This window comes from Lolium rigidum, chromosome 3 (assembly GCF_022539505.1).
Source record: "Lolium rigidum isolate FL_2022 chromosome 3, APGP_CSIRO_Lrig_0.1, whole genome shotgun sequence".
NCBI classification, from domain to species: domain Eukaryota; kingdom Viridiplantae; phylum Streptophyta; class Magnoliopsida; order Poales; family Poaceae; genus Lolium; species Lolium rigidum.
In genome coordinates, this window is record NC_061510.1 from 65,536,731 (window position 1) to 65,562,872 (window position 26,142).

The window sequence follows — 26,142 nt, forward strand, 5'->3', positions numbered from 1 at the left end:
ATATGCCCTTGGTGCACATGCCCTATATATGGCATATTCGGAAGTTCCGCCTCGGAAAAATTTCCCTGCAAGCCCGTGAAAGCTACTTAACTAGTAAAACAAGCCAACCATCTCCATTGTTAATATCTTACATACAGTAACATCATTACACAAAAGTGATTTCCATATTGAGATACACAAGTTATGATCCCTATATGTAGCTAGCTAGTCTTCCGAGTTTTCTTCGTTCGTTTCCTTTCTTCTTCATCGCGACGCAACCATGGACAATCTTCATTGTTTAAGATGATGCTTGGTTCAATTTTTACCTTGAAGGGTGGAATATCGTCAAACTTATTATAATCTTCTCGACATGTCTCGTCTTGTCCTCTACTCCCACGATGTTTCTTTTTCCTGAAAGAACTATGTGCCGCTTTGACTCATCGTATGATGTTTCCTCTTGCCTTTCTTTTCTTTTTTCGGTTTGCTAGACATATCCTTCACATAAAAAACCCGAGCCACTTCACCGGCTAGGACGAATGGTTCGGTGTCGTACCCTAGATTCTTGAAATCCACTCGTAGTCATTCCGTATCGCGGGTCTACTGTACCCCGTCTTTCGAGTTGAACCATTTGCACCGGAACAAAGGAACCTTGAAATTAGGTCCATAGTCAAGTTCCCATATCTTCTCTATGTACCCATAATATGTGACCTTGTTCCCATTGCCATCTTCTCGCATCAAAGCGGACACCATCGTTTTGGTTGGTGCTCTTTTTGTCTTGGGCGAAAGTGTAAAATGTGTTCCCATTAATCTCGTACCCTTGAAAAGTCGATATAGTAGAAGATGGTTGCTTGGCCAACAAGTACAGCTGCTCGTCATCGGTGACATTCATGAGACGTGTTTGCAACCAACCGCCGAAAGTCTTCATGTGTTCTCCATCAATCCAATCTTCACGTTGCTCCGGTACTTAGAGCGTAAGATATCCTTGTGTTCCTCTTTGTACGGAGCCACCAAGATGGAATTATGTAGAACTCGTGTAGTGTGCTTGAGTGAAAGAATGTCCGTCCATACACGTTGTTGATTTCTTTCCTAGCGTGCCTTTTCCACGCAGTCTCCCCTCATAGCGCGATTCAGGAACACCGATCGGCTTAAGGTCGGAATAAAGTCAACACAAAACTCAATGACCTCCTCTCGTTCCATAGCCCTTGGAGATGCTTCCTTCTGGCCTAGCACGGTTATGAACGTACTTCTTTAAGACTCCCATGGATCTCTCAAAGGGGAACATGTTGTGTAGAAATACAGGACCGAGAACGCCAATTTCTTCGACCAGGTGAACTAGGAGATGTGTCATAATATTGAAGAAGGATGGCGGGAACACCAACTCGAAGCAGACTAGACATTGGACCACATCCTTCTGTAAATTTTGTAGAGTAAGTGGATTGATCACCTTCTAAGAAATTGCATTGAGGAACGCACATAGCTTCACAATGGGTACTCAAACATTTTCTGGCAGAAGCCCCCTCAATGCAACCGGAAGTAATTGTGTCATAATCACGTGGCAGTCATGAGACTTTAGGTTTTGAAACTTTTTCTCCGACATGTTTATTATTCCCTTTATATTCGACGAGAAGCGAGACGGGACCTTGATGCTACTCAGGACTTCAAAAAAGATCTCCTTCTCCTCTTTGGTAAGAGCGTAGCTGGCAGGACCTTGATACTTCTCTGGATTCAGATTGTTTCCTTCGTGGATATTTTGCTGGTCCTGCCGTGCATCCGGTGTATCTTTTGTCTTCCCATACACGCCCAAGAAGTTAGGAGGTTCACACAAAGATTTTTCGTCACGTGCATCACGTCGATTGCAGAGTGAACCTCTAAGAATTTCCAGTAGGGTAGCTCCCAAAATATCAACTTCTTCTTCCACATGGGTACGTGTCTGTCAACATCATGCGGAACAGATTGTCCGCCGGGACCCTTTCCAAAGATCACTTTTAAATCCTTGACCATATCATATATAACTTCCCCGATGAGGGCGGGTAGGCTTCGTTCGGTTATCCGCCTCACCTCCGAAATGCTTTCCTCTCTTTCTTACGTGATGTTGTTTTGGAAGAAATCGACGATGCCCCGTGTACACATTCTTGTTTCCCAAATAATTACTCGTCGACTCTCACCTAAACGAGTGTGTGCATGCATTGTATCCCTTGTTTGACCGCCCCGAAATGTTACCAAGAGCAGGCCAATCATTGATGGTTACAAATAACAACGCTCGTAGGTTAAATTCCTTTTGTTCGTGCTCATCCCACACGGTACACCTTCGTCACGCCACAACTCTAAAAGTTCTTCAACCAATGGCCTCAGGTACACATCAATGTCGTTGCCGGGTTGCTTCGGGCCCTGGATGAGCACCGGCATCATAATGAACTTCCGCTTCATGCACAACCAAGGAGGAAGGTTATAGATACATAGAGTCACCGGCCAGGTGCTAGGACTGGAGCTCGCTCCCGAAAGTATTAAAGCCATCTCGTACTTAGACCAAATCTTAAGTTCCTTGCGTCATCTGAAAATGACTTGAACTCTCTGTCGATTTTTCTCCACCGCGACCCGTCGGCGGGGTGTCTCGAAGCATCACATCTTTCTTACGGTCCTCTTTGTGCCATCGCAACAACTTGGCATGCTCTTTGTTCTGGAACAAACGTTTCAACTGTGGTATTATAGGAGCATACCACATGACCTTCGCAGGAACCCTCTTCCTGGGGGTGGACTCACCCTCAACATCGCCAGGGTCATCTCGCCTGATCTTATACCTCAATGCACTACATACCGGGCATGCATTCAAATTCTCGTACTCCCCGCGGTAGAGGATGCAGTCATTGATGCATGCATGTATCTTCCGCACCTCTAATCCTAGAGGGCAGACAACCTTCTTTGCTTCGTACGTGCTAGAGGGCAACACGTTCTCCCCTGGAAGCATCTTCTTTATTATTTTCAGCAACTTTTCAAATCCCTTGTCGAAGTACCATTCATCGCCTTCCACCTGCAGCAATTCCAGCGTGGTACCCAGCTTTTTCTGACCATTTTCGCAATTTGGGTACAACAGTTTGTTGTGATCCTCTAACATTTTATCCAACTTCAACCTTTCCTTTTCATTTCCGCAGTTCATCTTCGCATCAAGAATGGCCCGACCCAAATCGTCATCCGGGTCATCAAAAATCGGCTCATCGAAAATGGGCTCTTCTTTAGCTTCGTCTTCCCCCATTCTACTATCACCGTCTTCAGTGAATAAGGGATAGTTGTCACTATCCTCTTCTTCTTCGTTGTCTTCCAATATAACCCCTCTTTCTCCGTGCTTGGTCCAACAATTATAGCTGGGCATGAAACCGTTCTCCAGCAGGTGGACGTGAAGGGTCTTCGAGGTAGAGTAATCCTTCATATTCTTACAGGAACTACATGGACAATACATGAAACCATTCGACCGCCTGTTTGCCTCAGCCACGTTGAGAAAATAATGCATGCCATTAATGAACTCGGGATGGCACCGGTCACCGTACATCCATTGTCGACTTATCTGCATTTTATATGTATATCAAAAATCATTAAATACACAACATCATGGATATATGAGTGACCAACTTAATTAATATTCAAGTTCATCACATAAAACTAATTGTTTTTATAAAAAAGAAGAGGGGCTCACCGAGGTGGTACTGTGCCGGCTAGGGGACGACGCTGGCGATCGACGGCGGTAAGGACAGGGATGATACTAATTAAAACCTACAAAACATACCATAATTTTAGCTCAAATTGCATATAAAAAAATAAAATCACTAACTTAGGCATTTCATCGAACACCTTGCTTGCACTAGAAAAATAGTACGAGTTAAAACTACCAAAGAAATGAGCTAAATTAGAAACGCCGGAAGGAAGGATGATATTGCTAACCCTGGATAGATGTATGCCGTTAATCTTGTTAAAATGGTGGAGAAAAATGAAAATTATTGGAGTGTGAGAGGTGCAAAATATTTGGAAATGTGAGAGAGGATGAGAAGGAAATGAGATATGCAGGGAGCTCGGGCGCGCGCCGCGCGCTGATATATGGCATGGACCCTTTAGTACCGGTTCCTTACATGAACTGGTACTAAAGGTGCAGCCTTGGCCCCACCACCACCTGGAAACTGGGCAGAAACCCTTTAATACCGGTTCGTAACACGAACCGGTATTAAAGGTCCATAACGAACCGGTATAAATGTCCCACCCCTGGAACCGGTATTAATAACGCCTTTCGTACCGGTTCGTAAAGGAACCGGGACTAAAGGCTTAGATGGATGAGAGGTTTTCTACTATTGTCTGCTCGTGCGTGGGGAGCCTGAGTACAAGGCAACTGTGTGCGTGAGGAGATGCTGAGGGTGTTGCCCACGCCGCTCTTGGCAGACTCATCAGCTGTTGCTATCTTTTTAAGGACATAATGGCCGGCAGTTTATGGATGCATGCTCAAGTCAGGGTTGGGATCCAACGTGCTATGCGAGAGCGATCTCTGACATGTATGCCCAGAAAGTTGAACTGCAGTCAGGGGATGTTGATGCCGCAGGTTGGAGATTTCATAGGATCAGATGACGTTGTCTGTTTGGTTAATATTGAGCCATGCACAATCACACAAGGGATACTTCCTCTCTTGATTCCTAGACATGGACAAGGTTTTTTTGGGCTTGACCTTTATTTATTTATGTGTCTTAGATTTATCTAAATTTAGATATGCTAGACATTAAATAGTGCACAGATAGTGCATAGATACATCTAAATTTTAATAAATCTAAGACATCCTTTATATGATAGAGTAGTAACAATTAGAAATGTACGAGAGTTTTGCTACCTTCTAAATTGCTAATGTACTACACAAACCCAAGAGGCTAACCGAACGAGATATGTTCATGGAAAAGCCTACCAAGGTTACTCAAACAAATCACCGTAATAAAAGTGACACTTAAGATGAAAGTAGCTTGGGAGATTGAGAAGATAAAGGATGATTTGATTGATGCAGTCATGCCTGAGCCGGCCTAAGAAAGATAAATTAGCTACATTGTAGATTGATGACATATGGAGAGTTAGAAATTCAAAGCCCATTGGTAAAACAGTGTAAATTGTAGAGGTGTTTTTGAAAAAAGAATTCCAAGTTTACATACAGGGAAGTCCAGACACATGTTGTGTCCGAACTGAAGGTAGTGTTCTACTGGTTGATAGAGTTTCGACTATAATGCGGATCGAGCCGATGTTTTTTATCCAACGGTTGATTTTTCCTTCCCGTTGCAACGCACGGGCCCTTTTGCTAGTTTCTACTAGTGGTGGAACTAGTATCTACTACAATTCTCCATACGAAAAAGAGAATAAATCTATAATGTATAGGGCTTACCTCAACTCTATAGTAGTAATATACTTTTCAGACCCATTCAAATTATCTTTTCGTCAACCAAATTTATGGTGGCGGCGGTGGCGGTAGCGGTAGCAGGTTGTAGCCGCCGCAGCAGTAGCAGCAGTGGTAGCGGCGGCGGCAGCGGCAACAATAGTAGTAACCTTGTTGCCAAGTCGTGCTCCTACGAGAAGGAGTGACTCCTAATAGGCGGTGTGCCTCGTGTCAGCGGCTTGGATCCAGTCCAACGCTTATAGTCCATTCTCTCCCGTGCTTACGAGCCTCCCGGAAACGTGGGTTGTACTCCGAGGACCTGTGTCTCCGAAAGTGCACAATTCCTAATAGATGGTAGGTTTGCCTGCTTAGACCAACTCTAGCTTCGGTAAAATCTTAAATCCAAAATACACTGATGGAGGGCACCCCAAACGTGTTTTGCAGGCTGAAAAAATAGTCGGGCTATAGCTTATACCTTGTTGGTGGCGCTTATGTCTGGCCTTGGTGGTGGCGCAAACCAAAGCCGCAACACATGATTTATGAAAATATAGTGACAAATCATTCGATAATTCGAGAATGTAGGAACATAAATCATGCAAACTGATTGTCAAAGTACTCAATCTTACACAAAACAGGAAACCAAAAAAAGATCATACATCACATTATCAAGAACGCGCATGATTGCTGGATCATCCATATGGCCGGCACCATTCGCTGTAGCATCATCACCTCGGGAAGAACTCATGGCAGCCATGATAGTGCGAGCCGCTTCACTCCTTCTCGTCAAGATCTCCATCTTCTCATGGTTCCACCACTCTAGATGGAAACTCATCCATCTCCGCTGGGTTCATCCTCATAGTCACATTCTCCGCCACAATGAGCTCCGCCATGGCCCGGTTCTCGTCGGCACTTGCTCTCCTCTCTTCCAAGTCGGCCTTGCGCTTGGCATCTTCCCGGAGTATGTTCCATTTAGCTTCCTTTTCTTTGTGTTTCTTCTCCATCGTCTCCTCCTTTGACTCCAATGTCTTCATCACCAACAATTGTTTGGACTTCACCATAACATCAATCTTGAGGGACAAACTTGCGGTCTCGCCTTGCTTCTTGATCTTGTCCTTTCTCATCTTTGTTCCATCCGGACTCTTCTTGTTCCTCTTGGTCTCAAGTACATCATCCTCTTCCTCATCTTTCAACTCGACAAGCTTATGGCTCGGTGGTGGTGCTTCTTGCTCCCTCATCTTTCATTCCTCGTTGTTCTCAATAATGGTATATCGATGCTTGAATGTAAAAGACTTGCCTTCGACCCAGGCATGTCCTTGTACATTCTTTGCACAATTTCTTCCCAATCACCCACGTTGGTGCCACTCGGTGGCGCATTCCTCACCGCCTCAATGCAACCAGCCCATTGGCTCAAGCCGTCTTGATGGTATCCTATTGGCCTTGGAGCGAATGGTACAAGCGAGTTGGCGTGGAAGAGAGAGGTGGAATCAACTTGAAGAACTTATCCTTGATGCGTTGCCAACATCTCTTTCCGGTTTGGTCGCACTAGCAGGGAAAACGCTATAGGTGGACACTCATTGGCAACGCACCCTTCTAAACGCACACGACCAGTATTAGTAGTCGCGTGCCAAAAACACGCACGCTACTAGGATGTGGGGCCTAGCTGTACTCAGGGTCTAGAAAGTACCCGCAGCGCGCGTCCATGGGACACGCGACTGCTATCTCCATACTTGTGGCGTGTGCCTTTGCTCACCCGCTTCCAATATATTGGGCTGATGTGCACAAATCAGCAAAAATAGTAGTCGCGTGCCTCATTTTGGGCACGCTGCTACTATCAACTTAGTAGTAGCATTCCCTATTTTGGGCACCCTACTACTAATTTTAGGATTTGCACCCCCGTGCATCGATATCGCCTTCTCAGTTTTCAAAAAATCATAGAAAATGATAGAAAATTAAAAAAATAAAATCCTTCGAGCTGAAAAATTAACAAACATGAATTTTAATAATGCAAAACATGAATTTTAATAATGCAAAATAAGGTCATGTCTTGGTAAAACGACTCTTGTGGTTGCATACAACCTCCGATGAAAATATTTTTATATGAAAATGTATCTACGCAAAATTTTACATCCAATTTAAACTCCCTCCGGACGTTCAGATAATTTTTAGATTACCAACATTCGAAAAGGAAATTAGTTTTTTTCTTCGGGTCTTAGATTTCAACGCAAAAAAAATTAATCTGAAAAATTCCTAAAAAATTCCCTCTCTTTAATTTTGAACTTTTTAGTCCTTATCTACCCTTGCATCACCTTATACCCTCGTACTCTTCCATTTCTCCACCTTCTCTTCTTCTCCTCTTCCACCTTCTCCTCTCCTCCTCTTCCACTTCTCCTCCTTCTCCCCACAGACCAGCACCTCCTCAAGCGATGGCGACTGCCTCCTCTGGCCACATATGGCACCCTGCTCCGCCTCCTCCTCCACACCACCTTCGGCGATGATGATCGAATCCTCCTCCGCACCACCTTCGGCGACAGCGACCGGCTCCTACTCCGCACCACCTCCGACAACCGTGACCTCCTCCTCTGCACCACATCCCGACGATGGCGATCGCCTCCTCCTCCGCACCATCTCCACTCGTAAACACCACAAGGAGACGACATGGACTCGACTGCTTTCTTTTAGTTTTTAGGGTGTTTTTTTGTAAAATCACGTGAACAACTGGGCAATGGTCCCAACTTTTCTAAAAAATGTGAAAATTGACACTAGTAGCGGACCTAGCCTGTGCACGCGACTAGTACTTCAGTGGAAGCGTGCCAGGACCGACGCAACTAGTACCTACCATACTAGTCACGTGTCGGGTTGACACACGACTAGTAATACTTACCACTGGCGAGGTACCAACGGCGGGCCAGGGCACATGACTGGTAGCAAAAATGACACGCGACTGGTAGGCTTTTCCCACTAGTGTCGGTGTTGGTCAAGGCATCCATCGAGACTCCCTCCCAAGCCTTGATCAAGACCACATCTTCAAATTCAGTATAGTTGCCGGTCCTCGCCATCTTCCCCTTCGCCTTTACCACCGCCCCTTCGAACGCCCCCTCTTCTATCTCTTGCACCCCACCTTCCTCTTCGCCATCGGCTTCTTCTTCCCCAAATTCATCATCATCGAGACCATCCTCCATGTCATCGGTGTAGTGTTTGTAATCTGCGCGCTGCGGGGAGTCGATGTTCACAGACGCGTAGTTGAGTATGTCAACATACGATTTCGGCACATCATCAAGGGAGGGACTTTTGTCGAGCACCTTGTGCGCGACCGCGGAGGACACGTCGCCCATCACCGCCGTCAAATATGTCAAGGACACGCCATTGTGGCGACGACCATCTTCATCGTCTGCTTCTTCTGTGGTTTTTGCCTGACTTCGTCTGCCGCTTGGTCGGAACGGGAGCAGCAACCCCAGCCGCGACGACTTGCTGCCCCAACCGATTCCGCTTGACGTTGGGGAGGATAGCTTCCTGGGTGCCGTCGACCACGAGCTCCTTGTCGGTGGCTGTTGTGGCGGCTCGAGAACCAGGAGCGGTTGGCGGGGTCGATCCACGTGGCGCATCCTGGTCAGCGATCACCGGCTGGTTGGGGGCTTCCATCATGGTGCAAGCTTGCCGCGGCGGATGGTGGGGCCGAAGCGGGAAGGAGAGGAGCTGAAACTTCCTGCGCGCCAACGCGGGTTGGGGATGGGGTTCGCGCTCGGGCAGCCTCACGAAACTGGTTATTTGGGGTTTCCGCGGCGCGGAACTGGATGGCCCGGAAAAATATTTTAGGATGCGGCCGGGCTCGATGCGGTGTCTGGACTGGCCCATCTTACCTCTTAACCCGCAAAACGATGATTATTATGTGGATACAGGTTTCGATACGCAGTATGCTAGAGTGGCTCTTAGGAGCCTTTAAAAACATGGCAAGCTAATGTGTATTCTAAGAGGGCATGGCTCCTAATAGACGATGTGCCCGCCCCGTGGCAGCACTTTGGATCTGAGATCGAGTAGTCACGGTATGGTCACTCGCGTGTTTAGGAGCCCCTGGGAAAAACATGGCAGGCTATCTTAGAGCATATCCACTCGCCCTAAAGGCCTCTAATAGCTGACTGGGGGTGTTGGCGTGGAAACGGACGCCTAGCCACGGTCTCTAAATTTTGTTTTTCCGCCGGCGCGTCCAACTCTCTATCTGGTGTCTCCAGGCCGAACCCAATTTACAGGGGGGCTTGCGGGGCGCCAACGTGGCAAGAAAACGTCGCAGGCTAGCCCTGTCAGCGACCAGAGCCAAGAAAACATAAATATTTTCCTCCTTCGCCTCGTGACCACCTCCCATCCCCGATATCGCCGCCACAACCACCCCTCGCCGCGACGGTCCATTGCCGCCAGTAGGAACCCACTCCACCGATGCATACAATCCGCCGCAACCCTTGCCACCTCGCCGGCCATTCCCACCGTCGTTGTTTACCCGCTCCCGCCACCACTTCTACCTCTATCCCAACCACGCTCCCACCTTGCACGCGAGGTGTTCGGCTATTTGCCAAGGCGATGGACTCGGACGACGAGGACGCCATGGTCGCGCTCATGGACGAGGAGCTCGCTGTCACGACTGCTATCAGGGACGCCGCTGGAGATCAATGACCACCAGTATGATAAGGTCTACTATCTTGCAGATGGCATCTATCCAAGACGGTCAATATTTGTGAAGACAATCTCAAACCCTGTACCTGAAGGGAAGAAAGCTTGGTTTGCTCAAATGCAGGAGGCAGCCAGAAAGGATGTGGAGAGGGCATTTGGTGTGCTGCAAGCTCGCTTTGCCATTGTCCTATACCCTGCTCTTACATGGTACAAAGAGCAGGCGTAGGAGGTCATGACTTCTTGTGTCATACTGCACAACATGATCATCGAGAGCGGAAATTTCCAGTGTTTGAAAATGAATTGTATAAACGGATGGGTCCTCTTGCAGATGTTGATCACAATGTGCCTCCTGCATTTCGATGCTTTTCTCGCTAGGCATCAAGAAGCCCGAGATTCCAACACTCATCACCAACTACAAGATGATCTGGTGGAGCATTTATGGATTCTCAAAGGCGGTGTCTAGTTTGTTTATTTGTTTTCTATTATTGTGATTTAAACTTTTAAATTTGTTTAAGTTATAATAAATTATCACAATTTATTTTTTGTTTAAATTTAAATTATATATGAAATTGTATTGGGGCGCCTATGGGGTGCACGGCTGGGCGCCGGCAAGTCTCCATTTTGCAGCAGCAACACAAACATCAGCGAAACAACACCTAAAATCCAGGTTATCCAAATGCCTTGCCTCTAAAAAAAAGCAGTGCACAAGCATTGTCCTCGCCCTATCGAGGATCTTAGGTTTTCTATGAAGGTAGTCTCTGCTCTCAAACAAAAACCATTTCTGTTGCCTCCCCCTTTTGCATACAGCTGCTACGAAACCTAAACCACCAAGTCAAATCATCATCGCCGCAAAGATTCGAACTACCATTACTAGTCCTCAATTCCCGTCTTTCATGACATTATTCGTCTCTAACTTCACCATGGACCAAAACATGTCCCCTGATGACAACAGATAGCAGAGCTTCGGGCCACTCCCTCCAGGACCAAACAATCGGGAAATAAACATGGGTGCGCACGACCAAATCCCATAGGATCCACCAATCTCCAGGCATAAGGCGCACTAGGGAGTTCATCGGCGGAGCCTTACGGAACTCGACACTCCGGCTAGATCCTGGAGGACATGCATCAAACAGATCTTCATCATGGTGCGAGAGGAACCCTAGGATCGTTGCCTTTATTCAGGTCGAGCCCCCACGCATCCCACGATCAACGGGCACCCGATCCACCGGTAAAAGCCGGCAGATCAAGGACACCCCCTTGTTGCCACACCCGCGTGACAACGAACGGTAGTGTGTCGGAGAAGATCGACGACCACTGAGGGCAGTGATGGCCATGGCGGGGGCACAATAGCCGCAGCCCTTCGGCCCACGGACCAAGAGCATCGGTACCCTAGGTTTTGATTCCCAACAGCCAAACAAGCCCCAAATCGGGGGCTCCAACAAGCTCTGGTGTCCGGCGTGCCTAGGGGTATAAACGGATAGTTTCCGAATCGAAACTGTCTCTAAATCCAATCCATTTTAAGGTATCCATATCCGATTTTAAACAATCCGGCAGATAAAGATATCCGATTTCGATGTGATGCTCTGGATATGGTATATGATATGATATAGCAAATAGCATGTGGAATTGCGGATATGGCTTATCGAAATTTTAATTAGGATAATTCGAAGATTTTAAATCAGATAATCAGATAATTTTAGTCAAAAGCGAAAGCATATATTGCAATGTTATTAGTCATTGAGTTACCAAATTCATTTAGCGAGCATGTTTAACTGTATCAATGCTTGAGTTACATTGGGTTTCCGTTTTCTTAACTACACAAGATTAAATATTTAAATCTAACTCAAGATTTGCACGAACTATATATGTTTACCGATGAGAGCATATATCCGACTATTTTTCGTTTCCGGTCTGAATTTGGCTCATTTCCAATTCAAATCCGCAGTACGGTATATCCGAATTCAAATTCGAAACCGATCAATATACGCTCGAATACAAATTCAAGAAAAATATATGTTAAAGATATGGTATGAGAAAAATCCAACCCGATTCAATCCATTTACAACGCATGCCTACCCAACGCAGTTTTTCCCCCACATAGATGGGTGTCACTCTCCAAAGGTCACAGGGGCTTCAAGATTCGCGCATACATATTTACATTCAGATCATGTACATAGTCCATCTTCCCACTCCTATAACCCTGCACCCAGAGCCTGTTGCATGCCAGGCCGGATTACAATGGACACAATCCTGAAGTATTGGTATGATCCAAGTGGAAACGGACTCTCAAAAACTTGTTGAAACCATCAAGGTTCATGATCTATCAGTTAATGTTCATATCTTCAGTGAGATTAAGTTTTTAGCTCAGTTTTTAGCTCGTTTAAACTTCTCTATTAAGTACTGCCCAAAGGATTGTAATAAAGTTACGGATGCTCTGGCGACGTATGGTGAAAAAAAACTTGGACATCAGTCCCCATCCGTATGACCGGATGATGTACCTGAGTTTCTACGAGTTTTCGTGGACAGCGATCGTGCTGGTACCACATGTTAATGGAAGTCTGGTTTTTCATCTCAAAAAAATATGTAAATGGTACAGTTTGTTCTGCACTGACCCTCCTAGCTCCGATGCCGCCTCCTTGTCCTCCCGTGCCTCATTCGCACCCGGCGGCGGCAGGCTGTTGCAGACCAGCACTTGTAAATCGAATCCGGATGTGATTTCCTTCCATGGATTCTTCATGTGATTTCCTTCTATTTTCTTCATCACTTTTGCTTCGGTGCCCCCCCCCATTCGTTCAAAATTTGGTTAACTGAAACACATGTATGGCTAAGATCTCTTCATACTTTCTCGTAACTAGGGGCGTACTGATTAGAAATGAATAAAAAGGCATAAATACAAGCCATTTAAATCTATACTCCATCCGTTCTATTTTATAGTACCTATAGTTTTTTGGCACGGAAATTAGCGCAAGAGTATTTTTTAAACAAAACCTCCTGACTAAACGATTTGAGATCGGAGTAAAATTAGGGAATCGGCAACTTCCTAACTTACCGTAACAAATCTCACAAATCTCTCTGGTTGACTCTCCATATATGTGCAGCCAGATTTAATTAAGAAAGAAAAACATTGCTTCCTAAATCTAAGCAATCATTGGGGTCATGCATTAGAAATCTCAATTAATTGTTTCCTATTTTGTATGATTTTTTTTCATGCATGTCATGTGGGAGTTGATCGGTGGAGGGGGTAATTGAAAAAAAGCCAAGCTACAGCCTTATATTCTGAAACATATGCCAAAAATCTATACGCACTATAGAAAGGAATGGAGGGAGTATTATTCACTAGTCAAACGCGCCAGTGTACGCTGAAAACTGAAATGTCCGTGCATAAAATATTCCATCAGCCACATCGACTGGTAGAAACATTAAGTACACCTAGTATATCTATATAAGGGTACATAGGGCTTCATATGTGTTTTTACTAGCTAAAACAAGAAGACACCGGAAAAAACTTACCCCTTTAAATTTTGGTGAGGGGGGACACCGAAGCAAGCCTCTTTCTTCATGGACCGTACATGGTGCTCTGCGGGACGAGCTCGCCAACTGCCATCTCGAGAAGCGATGTTGCCACCTCCTTCTTCAACCTCCCCTAGATGTCGAGGATTCCTCCGTTCCATTTCTCCATTGATTTGATTTTCTTTCCTTTCTTTCCTCTAGATATTGTTTCTTCCAGATCTGGATGTGTCATGAAATTTGATGTAGCTTTCATCTTTTGGTTTCTTCAGATCTACTTTTCATGAAATTTGGTTGGTCAAAAGGAGAACGACGGACATGATCTAGACAAAACTTCTAGGTCGTCCTAAAATTATGGATTAAACGGTGTTTCCTGTAAAAAAATGAGGGGCTTACTAACATGAAAGAAATATAACACAGGGTGTTTTCCGCATTGTACAAAGACATGTTACACGAATCGCAAAGCACGAATGGACGTTCCGGATAAGTCCGGGACACCCATATTTAGAGTTGCATTATCGTGTACCTAGCCTGACCCGTCCTCTCTGCCCTCCTTTGTACCTCTCACTCTCAGTCTCACCTCTGACGCATAGCTGCAGCACACGGCGTGGAACGGGATTCCGACGGCCAGGGATGGTGATTGCCGGTGGTGGCCATCACTTCGCTGATTCACCTGCTCTGCGGCGGCTGGTAGTAGTGGTGAGAGCATGCGGCAAGCAGAGGCGGGAAGATCGGCGCAACATCGTCTAGCAGGGTGTGAGAAACCCATAAGCGGCACGAGGGCCAGTGCAGCTTGTGAATCTTATATTGGGCTGCGAGGTTCCCGTTTGTTGAAGTCCATGTACGTCAAGGTACTTGAAGTTAATGTTGTTTCTATCTTGCAAGATACAAGATGAAGCCATGATCCTTCCATCACATCAAAGACAGGCAACTACCAAAGTGTAAAAAAGAAATTGAAAATGGACTAAAATGTAATTGGTAGAAGAACTTTAATCGGCAATAAGAGTGGCATGATTTAATTGTGATGGTATGGTAGAACACATGTCCTTTTATTTACTCCCAATTGTACGTACATTATAGTGCAGTCAAAAATTATGGGAGCCGGCAAGTGTAGATCGAGCTACTTATAGCCTTTTATTTTAAAACATCTCAAATTTGTATTTCAAAATTTCAAAGAAATAGGAAAAAATATTTCAGAGGTAGAAAATTATGTATACTACCAAAATCTCAGTTCGAACTACTTTGTATGATAGGTTACACAAATGAAAAAATAGAAAATGACAAAATCTACGCAAAATGACAAAATCAACAGATTTTGTCATTTTTGTGTAGTCCGGAATATAAAGTAGTTCGAATTGAGATTTTGCACTTTTGTAGTATACTAGTATACAACATTGGCTATCTCCAAAATTTTGTTTCACATTTTTTAAATTTTATAATACTATGAAATTCAAATGTTCAAAAATAAAGTGCTATGTGTAGCTCGGCCTCCATTTTGAGTTTCCCCTTGTATAGTACTCCCTCCGTAAGGGATTATAAGACCGCGGCAAATTCCTAAAGTATCTTTGACCACCATAACATGAATTGTACATCACAAAAATTACATCATTAGAACGTGGAATACCTGAACTTTCTAATGATATATGTTTTCTAGTATATTACGTTGGTCAAATTTACAACCTAATGATACAAGTCGGCCTTATAATCCGTTACGGATGGAGTAGCATGAGTATAATTACAGTTCGCAGAGGTGATACATTTTTGCAACTGGAAATAAACCGTGTAAATTTGTTAAATGTTTGTCCTGCAAATATGAAGGAAATGATGAAAAATATTACTGTGGACATTGTCATCTTTGCCTTCAAATTTGTTGCATCAGATTCAGGTCTCACAGCTTTACACACCATTAATTTTTTCATGTAACATGTTATACAGAAACATTTTTTAACGTCTATAAATAAAACAGTATAATGCTCATACTCTTACAATTCAACACTATGGCCAATCAAACAGTAATATTGACATTAAACAGTAATATCAATATCACAGGATACATAACTGTGACCCCCTTTCCTTTCCTACGTTTGGCTGCAACCAATTGAGGATTTGTCGCATGCTTATTTTTTGGCACCTGGTTGTATTCAAAATTCAGCAACATTTTGTCACGGTCACTAGTCACAAGAAAAAGTGTTACATTTGATCTTGCATACACATAAAAATGTTATACATGAAAGATTTTGTTGGAATGATCAACAGAAAGCCGGCAAATTCTTCCATCATATCAGTTAACGGACGAAAAATGCAATGCACGTACAGATCGTAAAATCTCCACAGATTAATTGCAATTAACAATCTAGCAAATTAAGAAGATGCGAAAATTTCCATGATGATTGCTAAAGGTTGAGTAGCTGATTAGCAACAGGCGTCCACTGAAATTACAAGAATTCAGTATTTTCTCGATTACCAAGAAGCAAGAATATATTAAAATCAAAACATCAGCTGGAAATATCTTCCAAGAAATCACAAGAAGATTACGTAAGACACGAGTCGTTCCAATCACAGCCTTTTCAAATTTTCAGAGTTCGATGCAAACAACTGAACACATCTGCTTCGACGGCTCTGATTTCCAATCTGAAGTATGAGGAAAGTATAAAGTTGAAGCAATGCAATGCACTGGACATCGGTAAAATTCAGGGTCAACAACTACGTACTCCAGTATATTTTCCGTATGGAATCTCTGTAACTGAAGAAGTGAAGGAAACAAATTCAATGAACATTTTAAGTAGGCCAATTCTTGTTTCCACTGATACAAAGATATATTGATACCAACAATAGAAGTTATACCAACAATAGAATTCACAGTTCTATTGATACTGAGATATCCACAACACGACCATAAAAGGGAATTGCAGAGGGTTCAGAATTCCACTGATACAAAGATATATCCACAGCACGGGAGTAGCTTCCAACAAACATCCAGGATTGTTTTGATTGCCCTAAAAACCTATTTGATCATCCACAAGAGTTAACTTCCACAAGCGACGGGAAGTAAAACGAAATTAAGGCGAGATTAGAAGGAGTCTACAGCGGCGTAGCCTCGACCACCGTCGCCGCTGGCGCGGGCGCGAGCCTCAGCTGCGTGAGCGGGTCATCTGCACCGCAAGACAAATCACTGGACGGCGCCGCGCGCGGATCGGCCCTGATATCCCCGGGAGCGAGAGGGAACAGCTGGAGGCACTCCATGAGCGGCGCGGACGGCTCGTCCCCCGTCAAGTCCTCCTGCGTCGCGTGCGTAGCCGACGAGGTACCGCCCCTGACCAGCGGTAGGACAGGGCCCGCGGCGCGTGCGGCGGCGGGAGCGGGAGCGGGCGTGAAGGCGTGGGCGCCGTGCTGCTTGGAGAGGACGGACTTCCACCGGTTGATCGAGAATGGCCAAGTCGCTGCGGCCAGGGAGGAAGTGGGCGATGGTGGTCCAGTAGTTGCCATACCTGGCATGGTTCGTGACGATGATCTGGTCCTCCTCCGCTGTAAAGGGCTTGTCGACGTCGATGGTCGGGCTGACGAAGCGAAACCAGCGCTGGCGACACGCCGGGCCGTTCCGCCCGGGCAGCGCCTGGCAGATGGAGTCCCACTTGCTCGGCCCGCCGTGCAGGCGCACCTGCTCCCGCAGGACGGTGTCCTCCTCCTTGGTCCAAGCCTTCCTGGCCACCTCAGGAGCGGCGGCGGCCGCGGCGGCGGTGGCCGCGGCGGCGGCCGCTTCCGCGGCGGCCGCTTCGGCAGCTTCGGCGGCGGCCGCTTCGGCAGCGGCGGATGCCGAGCCAGAGCCCGGTAGCGACATGTCGATCGGACCCGCTTCGTCTCCGGCTCGCTAGCTGGACGGAGTTGGTGCGCGCTGCTCGAATGGAGGCCGGAAGAGAAATTGGATGGGGTGCGGGTTGTGGTGAACGCCGCCGCCGCCGCGTGGTGCTTTATATAGACGGATGGTGGAGCGGGACAGCAGTGGAGGCAGACGGCTTCTGCTGCAAGGAAAGGCGGTTCGAGCGAGCGCGTGAGTACTGGGCATGTTTTTTTTTTTGCTCACAGTCTGTGCCTCTCCTTCAGTCACACACGCCTCCAACGATTCCGGACATGTTTTTTTTGCTGTGGACAGGTTGGATTAGCTCGATTGAACCGTTTCACGTATCACAGTATACCTCACTCCCACTTTTGCTACTAATGTACTAAAGTAGCAAAAAAATTGTTCGTTTGTAGCAGAATCAATCCAATTATAACAAAAAAAGGGTTCACTCAAAATACACACAGATCTCGTCGAAGACTCGCCGGAGACCTCGCCGAAGACGATGTAGCATAAATGTTGTATTATTGTAGCAAACAATATTCTGGTCTTGTAGCAACACCGACCTCATCGGAGACCTCGCAAAGAAAACTCGCCGGAGATGTCACCTGGGAACTCGTCGGAGGCGTCGCCGGAAACCTCACCGGAGACATGGTAGCAAACAAAATATGCTAGAGTAGAAAAAAAACAAAAAAAAAATCGTTGCAACTTTTTTTTGCTATTGTAGCAAACCCGACCTCGTCGAGACCTCGCCGGAGAACTTATAGCAGAAATACCGAACAATTGTAGCAACGATATATAGAACAAAAGTAGCAAAAATGACTTCATCGCAAAACTCTCGCCGAAACCCTCGGAGCAAATACAGTTGTACCAACGATATAGAACAAAAAAGTAGCAACAAATGGGGCAGGAGTTGACGGCCGGCACCGGCAACAAATGGGGTAGAATCTAGTGCAGCGCTAGGGGAAATTCAAGCCCGATTTGTCACACCCTAAAAACACACAGCGCCCAGCGAAGGAAGAAGCTGGGTCGGGAGGGTAGTGGAGCAGCAAGAGGAGCATGGGGGAACGCTAGCAAGTTCTGCATCGATGGCCTACCAGCGGCGCACGAAGGATGTGGGGGGCCATGGCGCGCGGAGAAGGTTGGGGTCCCGGTGACGAACTGAGGTGCTGGGGGACCCAGCGGCGCGAGGAGGAGGGGGGTCCAGCGGTGCACGGAGGTGCTGGGGCTCCGGCGGCACACGGAGGTGCTGGGGGGTCGACGGCACGAGGAGAAGGTGGAGGCCGGGGGCGCGCGGAGGTGGGTGGGGGCGGCGGCGCACGGAGGAGGTGGGGCGCCCGGCGGCGGGTCGAGCACGGGGAACGCCGGCAAGGGAGAGCACCGGGGCACGTCAGCGAAGAAAAGAAGGTGCTGGTTGAGGGAGAGTGGGTGTTAGGTGAGCGGCGCAGAGTTCTCGTCGCGATTTGTGGAAGGAGGTGGAAGAGATAAGATGCGGGGCCCACGGTACACGCGTGCCAATGCTCGAGGTGGAGGATCGCGTTGTTCCCCCGGGGGAACGTCAGCGTTTTCCTTTAAAAAAAATCAAGAGTCAGAGCATCTTATATTAAAGCGGTGAGAAACTTATTATAGTACAATCCAAGAAGAAAACAAAAATTACAAACGGGACCTTCATTTTTACACTAAGGACCGCCTACCGTCCATATGAAGCTGAGGTAAGACGGCCATCACCGTCGCGCGCCCCCAGCTGAGAAACTCCACAAGGAAGGAGCCTGGGAACCTTGCCGTGCATATAGACAGAGGTTGTCGTCCAACCTCTCTGTAAGGGTATTTTACCCTTATCCATTATTTTGGTAACAATGACACCGTGCTAGAGTATTTGGCCTAATACGTTTATAAGGATAATCTCAGGTATTAGGCAAAGAGGCATAAATGGTGTATCAAAGGAACAAGAAGGCTAAAGGAGACCCCCCACTTCAACAACAATCGAAAAGGGGTCTACAACAGAAATCCGGTTTGCCGCCCGGTCAGCCGGCCTCCCAACCGGCCAGTCCGGCGCGCAGTCCGGTCAACCGGGCGTCAACCAGGCGCCAAATGTGCGCCTAAGTGATCCGGTCTGCTACCCGGTCTGCCGGCCTACAGACCGGCGGGCCCGGCGTGCCGTCCGGTCGACCGGGCGCCAACCAGGCGCCAACCGGAGGAGCTCCTGGACGACGCAAAGTGTCCCCGATCGGGATCCGGTCTACCGTCCGGTCTGGACCGACAGGTCCGGTCCCTGGTCCGGTCCGACCGGCCTCTGCACCGGACAATCCGGTCTGTGGTCCGGTTGACCGGGTTTGTCGGGAGAAAAGCTGAGGTGGCAAGTGACCAACGGCCATATTTCGAAGAACACTATAAATAGTCCTTCTCCTACCTCTAAACAGTTAGGCACTACACTATAAGCTGTTCTTGAGCTCTCTCTCTCTTACTCCATTGCTAGAAACACCAAAAGCCTCAGATCTCCCTCCTCCACTCAAACTCAAATCCCTCTAGGGAAACGTTAGAGGAGGACCCGATCTACTGTTCTACCAAGCCAAATCTCATTCCCCCCTTGTATTCATCGAGAAGCTTGCTTCCTAGGGTTCCTTGGAAACCCTAGGTGGGCAAGAGGAGTCCGGAAGCATCCGGGCTGTGGATTTGCTCCGGGCAAGATTGTGAAGGTTTGGAGGCTACCTCAAAGTCTACCACAAGTGAGTGAGCTATTCCTTCGTGGGATAGGCTCCGGAGAATAGGGTGAGCCTTCGTGGCGTGGGGAATCCTTCGTGGGACCTCCACCCTCCAAACGTGATGTACCTTCTTGCAAAGGAAGGGAACACGGGAATACATCCTCGTCTCCGCATGCTATCGGTTATCTCTAACCGAACTCCTTACTTGTGATTTAACCGCTCGTGAGAGCCTTCGTGCTCGAGTTAGTTGTATCCTCATATAGGTTGCTTCACCTAGTTTGCATTAGGCTCACCTTCATATTCCGCAAAGCCTAATATTGCAAAGAAAGAATTAAAATTTGTAGAAACCTATTCACCCCCCCTCTAGGTTTACCATCTCTATAATTTCAATTGGTATCAGAGCCTGGACTCTTATTAAGGGCTTCACCGCCTTAAGAGTGAGATGGATAAACTATTCGAGGGTCTAGATGAAGACTCTAACCTTTCGGTTAAAGAGATGAAATCTAGATTCTTGGCATATGATGCCGAGAAGAAGAAAAAGGAGGATGAACTACAAAGCCAAATGGCAGAGATGTCTGTCATGCTTAAGAACTTGACTAGTGGGCCTCCTAGTACGGCTTCGGCCTCCCTAGGGAGCTTTCATACAGTCAACCATGACTATCCCAAAAACACTTCACCCATGCCTCATATAAACCATAGTGGGAATGTTCCCCATTTTGATGGAACCCACTTTCCTTTTTGGAAATCTTCTATGGAATCTCATATTCGCAGCTGCAGTGTGGAGTTATGGGAGTTCATTGTTCATGGATACCGGGAGCCACAAGATCCCATTCGGTTGACCTCCACCGAATTCTACAACCGTCAACTCAATGCCTCCGCACGTGACAAGATTAGGAGTGGCATCAACCGCAAGCTCCTTGATCAAGTCAATGACATAGACTCCGCTAAAGAGTTGTGGGATCGAATCATAGTACTCCAAGAGGGAACCAATTTGATCCAATCAGCTCTTTATGAGACCGCAAAGCAAGAGGCCCATCAGTTCATGATTCGAGAAGGAGAATCCGTGGCCGATGCTTATGCAAGGCTTGGTGCTCTTAGAGTAAGGGTCAAGGGACTTGGAGTTGAGAAGTACAATGACGGCTTCGAGATGAATGAAGCATTCATAAAGTCCAAGGTCATTGCTATGATTTCCGTCAATCAAGAAGACACCAACCTTGCACTCAACTTGCAAATCATGACCAAGAGTGCCGATCTCAACTCCGATGATCTAGTCTCCTATGTGGCCGCCAATGAAAACATGGCCAAAGCGGGAAAGAGGCGCATGGCAATGAACCGTGTTGATGAAGCCTCACACAACCATGAAGTGTCACACAACCTTGCTCTCAAAGCTAGGGCCGATCATGGAAGCAAAGAAGACTATGAAATTGAAGAAGATGAAGAGATGACTTCAACTAGTGACATTGCTACCGACTTTGCCTTCTTTGCCAAGAAGTACAAGGCAAAGTTCTCAATGCTCCTCAATGACAAGAAGAAGAAGAGAACTTGCTACAATTGTGATGAAGATAGCCACTTTGCAAATGAGTGCCCTTATGAGAAAAGGGTATACAAGCCAAAGTTCATCAAAGGGATCAAGCCAAGATTGAAGCCAAACCCAATCAACGGTCGATACAAGAAGAACAAGGGAAGAGATTTTGTTGGGGCCGAGTACTTGTCCGATGAAGAAGAGGAAGATGGGGAGAAGGAGGCCGGAGTGGCCGGTTTGGCTTTCTCTAAGCCCGGGTCACTCTTCACATATGACTACTCCAAGAATTACTCGACGGAGAATGATGTTGGCTCTTCCTTCATGGCAAGAACAACTCAAGATGATGACTCCGATGACTCTCCCTCCTCTACAATCGTTGGCTCTTGTCTTATGGCAAGGGAAACCAAGGTAATGGAACCTCCACCTTCCCTATCTAGTGTTCTTGATGATGAAAACGAAAATCAAGAAGAATTAATTGTGCTTAAGGAACTTTATGATGTTAGATGCACCCTTCGTGGTGAAGCTCTTGTCAAGTTTGATTTCTTGATGGACTCACTCAAGGAAAAGGATGAGTCCATTGAGGAATTAGAATATCATTTGAATGAGAAGGAACGGAGATTCAATCTCCTAAGAGAAGAGCTAAAAACCGAAAGGTGCATATCTCAAGGCCTTAAGAAACAAATTGAAACTTATGAACTTGATAAAGTTAAGGACCTAGAAACTATTGATAGGGCTCAATCATTGACTCAAGAGCTCAATGCCTCAAAGGAGGAGCTTGAAGTTGCTCATGCTTCTCTCACTAGGGATCTTGACCACCTTGAAAAAGCTAACAAGCTTGTTAAGGATGAGCTCAAGAAACTTGGAGAGAACCATGACCTACTCCAAGAAACCTACAAAAAGGCTTTTGGATCAATGAAGGATCCCATTGTTGTTGAAAAGCTTACTTGTTCCTCCACTTCCTTTACTAGTGAGCATGCTAAACTTGTTGAGGAACATGTTCGTTTACAAGAGGAACTCTCTTTGCATGTTGAGACCAATGCATATCTTGAATCCTTGGTGACCAAATATGGTCTCGACTATCATCCTAATGAATCTTCTTGTGAGCAAGCATCTATTCATGAGGAGAATGTTAGGTTAACAAAGGAACTTGCAAAGTTCACCACCGCCAAGAACAAGATGGGATTGGATGACCTCTTGAGTCAGCAAAGGTCAAACAATCAAAAGTTTGGACTTGGATATGTTCCCAAGTCTCACAAGAAGAACAACTACAAGAAGGAGAAACCCGCTCAAGATAAGAACAAGAAGGTCACTAATAATGGCAAAGCCTCAAAGGGCAAAGCCACTAGTGGTGACCGCACGGGGCCAAACGATCACTATGCATTATTTGTTGATTATTATGGTGATGTCTATGCTAACTATGTTGGCCCTCCTAATGGCTATGCTTATAGAGAGTACTCAATTTGGGTACCAAAAGATATTGTTGCCATTGCAAAGGAACCCATTAATCGATGGGTTCCTAAATCCTCCACTTGATTTTGTAGGGGTATTCCTCCGGTGGTCCAAAATGGGTGTTTGATAGTGGATGCACCAATCATATGACCGGAGGAAGAGGTGTTCTTGATCAATTCATTGAAGATATCAACAAGAAGTCAAGCATCACCTTTGGTGACAACTCAAAGGGAAAGGTACTTGGGTATGGCAACGTAGCAATCTCTAAGGACCTGTGCCTTGAGACGGTTATGCTTGTTGAATCCCTTGGCTATAACTTATTTTCTATATATCATCTTGCCGATGCCGGTTACAATTCATATTTCACTAATTATTGTGTGAAAGTCTTTAGGAGTGACAATCTCAAATTGGTCCTTGTTGGATATGTGGAGAACAACCTTTACGTGGTTGACCTCTCGAAAGAGATCTCCTCTCCCTCCACATGTCTAATGGCGGCCAAGCATGACGAAGGTTGGTTGTGGCATCGCCGCCTTGGTCATGTTAACATGAGAAATCTTAAACAACTCCTAAAGGGTGAGCACATTGTGGGACTAACCGGCATTTCTTTTGAGAAAGATCGTGTTTGCAGTGCATGTGTAGCCGGAAAGCAACTCAAGAAGAAACATCCTATCAAGAGTATTGTTACCACATCTAGGCCTTTGTAGCTCCTTCATTTGGATCTCTTTGGGCCATCACATTATGATACTCTTGGTGGGAGCAAGTATGGACTTGTCATTGTTGATTATTACTCAAGATACTCTTGGGTCTTTCTCCTTAAGTCTAAGGACGAGACCCATAGAGAGTTCATCACCTTCGCCAAGAAAGCTCAACGTATGTATGAATCCGAGATCAAGGAAATTAGGACCGACAATGGCACCGAGTTCAAGAACTACACTATGCCAGAGTTTGTTGATGATGAGGGCATCAAGCATGAGTTTTCGGCGCCATACACCCCTCAACAAAATGGTGTTGTTGAAAGGAAGAACCGGACTATCATTGAGATGGCAAGAACCATGTTGAGTGAATTCAACTCACCCCACAACTTTTGGGGAGAAGCCATCTCTACGGCCGTCCACTACTCCAACCGGCTCTTCCTTCGTCCCCTCAACAACAAAACTCCATACGAGCTTCTTACCGGTAACAAGCGTAATGTCATGTACATTCGTGTCTTTGGATGCAAATGTCTTGTTAAGAACAACAAAGGAAAGCTCGGTAAATTTGAAACTAGAACCATAGAGGGTATATTTGTTGGATATGCGGAGAACTCTCACGCCTATAGATACTACAACCGATCCACTGGGACTATTGAAGTATCTTGTGACGTGGTGTTCTTGGAGGATAATGGCTCCCAAGTGGAGCAAGTTGTTCCATGTGTTGCAGGTAATAATGATGACCCATCTAGTGCCATCAAGCATATGGGCATTGGACACATCCGGCCCATGGAAGTTCATAATGATGATCAAGATGATGGAGTAGATGTATCAAGCACGGCTCAAGTGGAGCCTAGCTCAACTCAAGCCGAACCATCAAGTGCAACTCAAGAACCATCCTCTACTCAAGATGAGTCACGTTCCGAAGAACAAGAAGAAAACCCTCATTCCGCGGAGCAAGACCATGATGATGATCAAGAAACATCCTCAACTCATGATCAAGCTCAAGTGATCCCTCATGATCAAGCACTAGCAAGAGATGAATTCATTGATCATGAAGGAACCATTCGGAAGATCAAGGCCGCTACAAGGGCAAGTGACATGAAAGTGGATCAAGTCCTTGGTAGCATCTCAAGAGGAGTGGTAACTCGTAGACACCATGCATTACTTATCACTTATTGTCAACATCATGCTTTTGTGTCTAGTTTTGAACCACTCAAGGTACATGAAGCCTTGGTTGATCCGGATTGGGTAATTGCCATGCAAGAAGAATTGGAGTGTTTCACTCGTAATGAAGTATGGTCTCTAGTTGAGAGACCCAAGGATCATCGCATCAATGCTATTGGGACCAAATGGGTATTCAAGGTTAGTGGCGCAAGGGTTTGCCCAAATAGAAGGTATGAATTTTGAGGATACCTTTGCGCCGGTAGCCCGTCTTGAAGCTATTCGTCTTTTGCTTGCATTTGCATCTTTCCACAATTTCAAACTATATCTAATGGATGTGAAAAGTGCATTTTTTAATGGTCCCCTAAGAGAAACCGCATATGTGGCTCAACCCCCGGGTTTCGAAGACCCATGCCGACCCAACCACGTGTATTTACTCCATAAGGCACTCTACGGTCTCAAGCAAGCTCCACGTGCTTGGTATGAGTTCCTTAGGGATTTCTTACTACATGATGGGTTTTGCATGGGTACGGTCGATTCCACCCTTTTCACCAAGCGGGTTAAAGGGGGTGGCCTATTTATATGTCAAATATATGTTGATGATATTATCTTTGGTGGAACTAACCCCAATCATAACAAAGCTTTTGAGCTATTGATGACTAGGAAATTTGAGATGTCCATGATGGGAGAGTTGAAGTTCTTCCTAGGCTTCCAAGTGAGGCAACTTGCAAAAGGCACCTTCATCTCTCAAGAAAAGTATGTGAAGGACATGCTCAAGAAATTCAACATGACCAATGGAAGCCCAATGAAGACACCCATGCCCGTAAAGGGGCAACTTGGCTCATGTGACGGTGAGAAGGATGTGGACATAAAGGTATACCGCTCCATGATAGGATCCTTGCTCTACCTTTGTGCCTCTAGGCCGGATATCATCCTAAGTGTAGGGATGTGTGCTCGTTTTCAATCCGCTCCTAAGGAGAGCCATTTAATGGCGGTCAAACGGATTCTAAGATACCTTGTTCTCACTCCTACTCTCGGGCTATGGTATCCAAAGGGGTCAACCTTTGAACTCATTGGCTATTCGGATTCCGATTGGGCCGGTGATAAGGTTGACCGGAAGTCTACCTCCCGAGCTTGCCAATTTATTGGCCGGTCATTGGTGAGTTGGTCATCCAAGAAACAAAACTCCACCGCTCTATCCACCGCCAAAGCCGAATACATATCCGCGGCATCTTGTTGCACTCAAT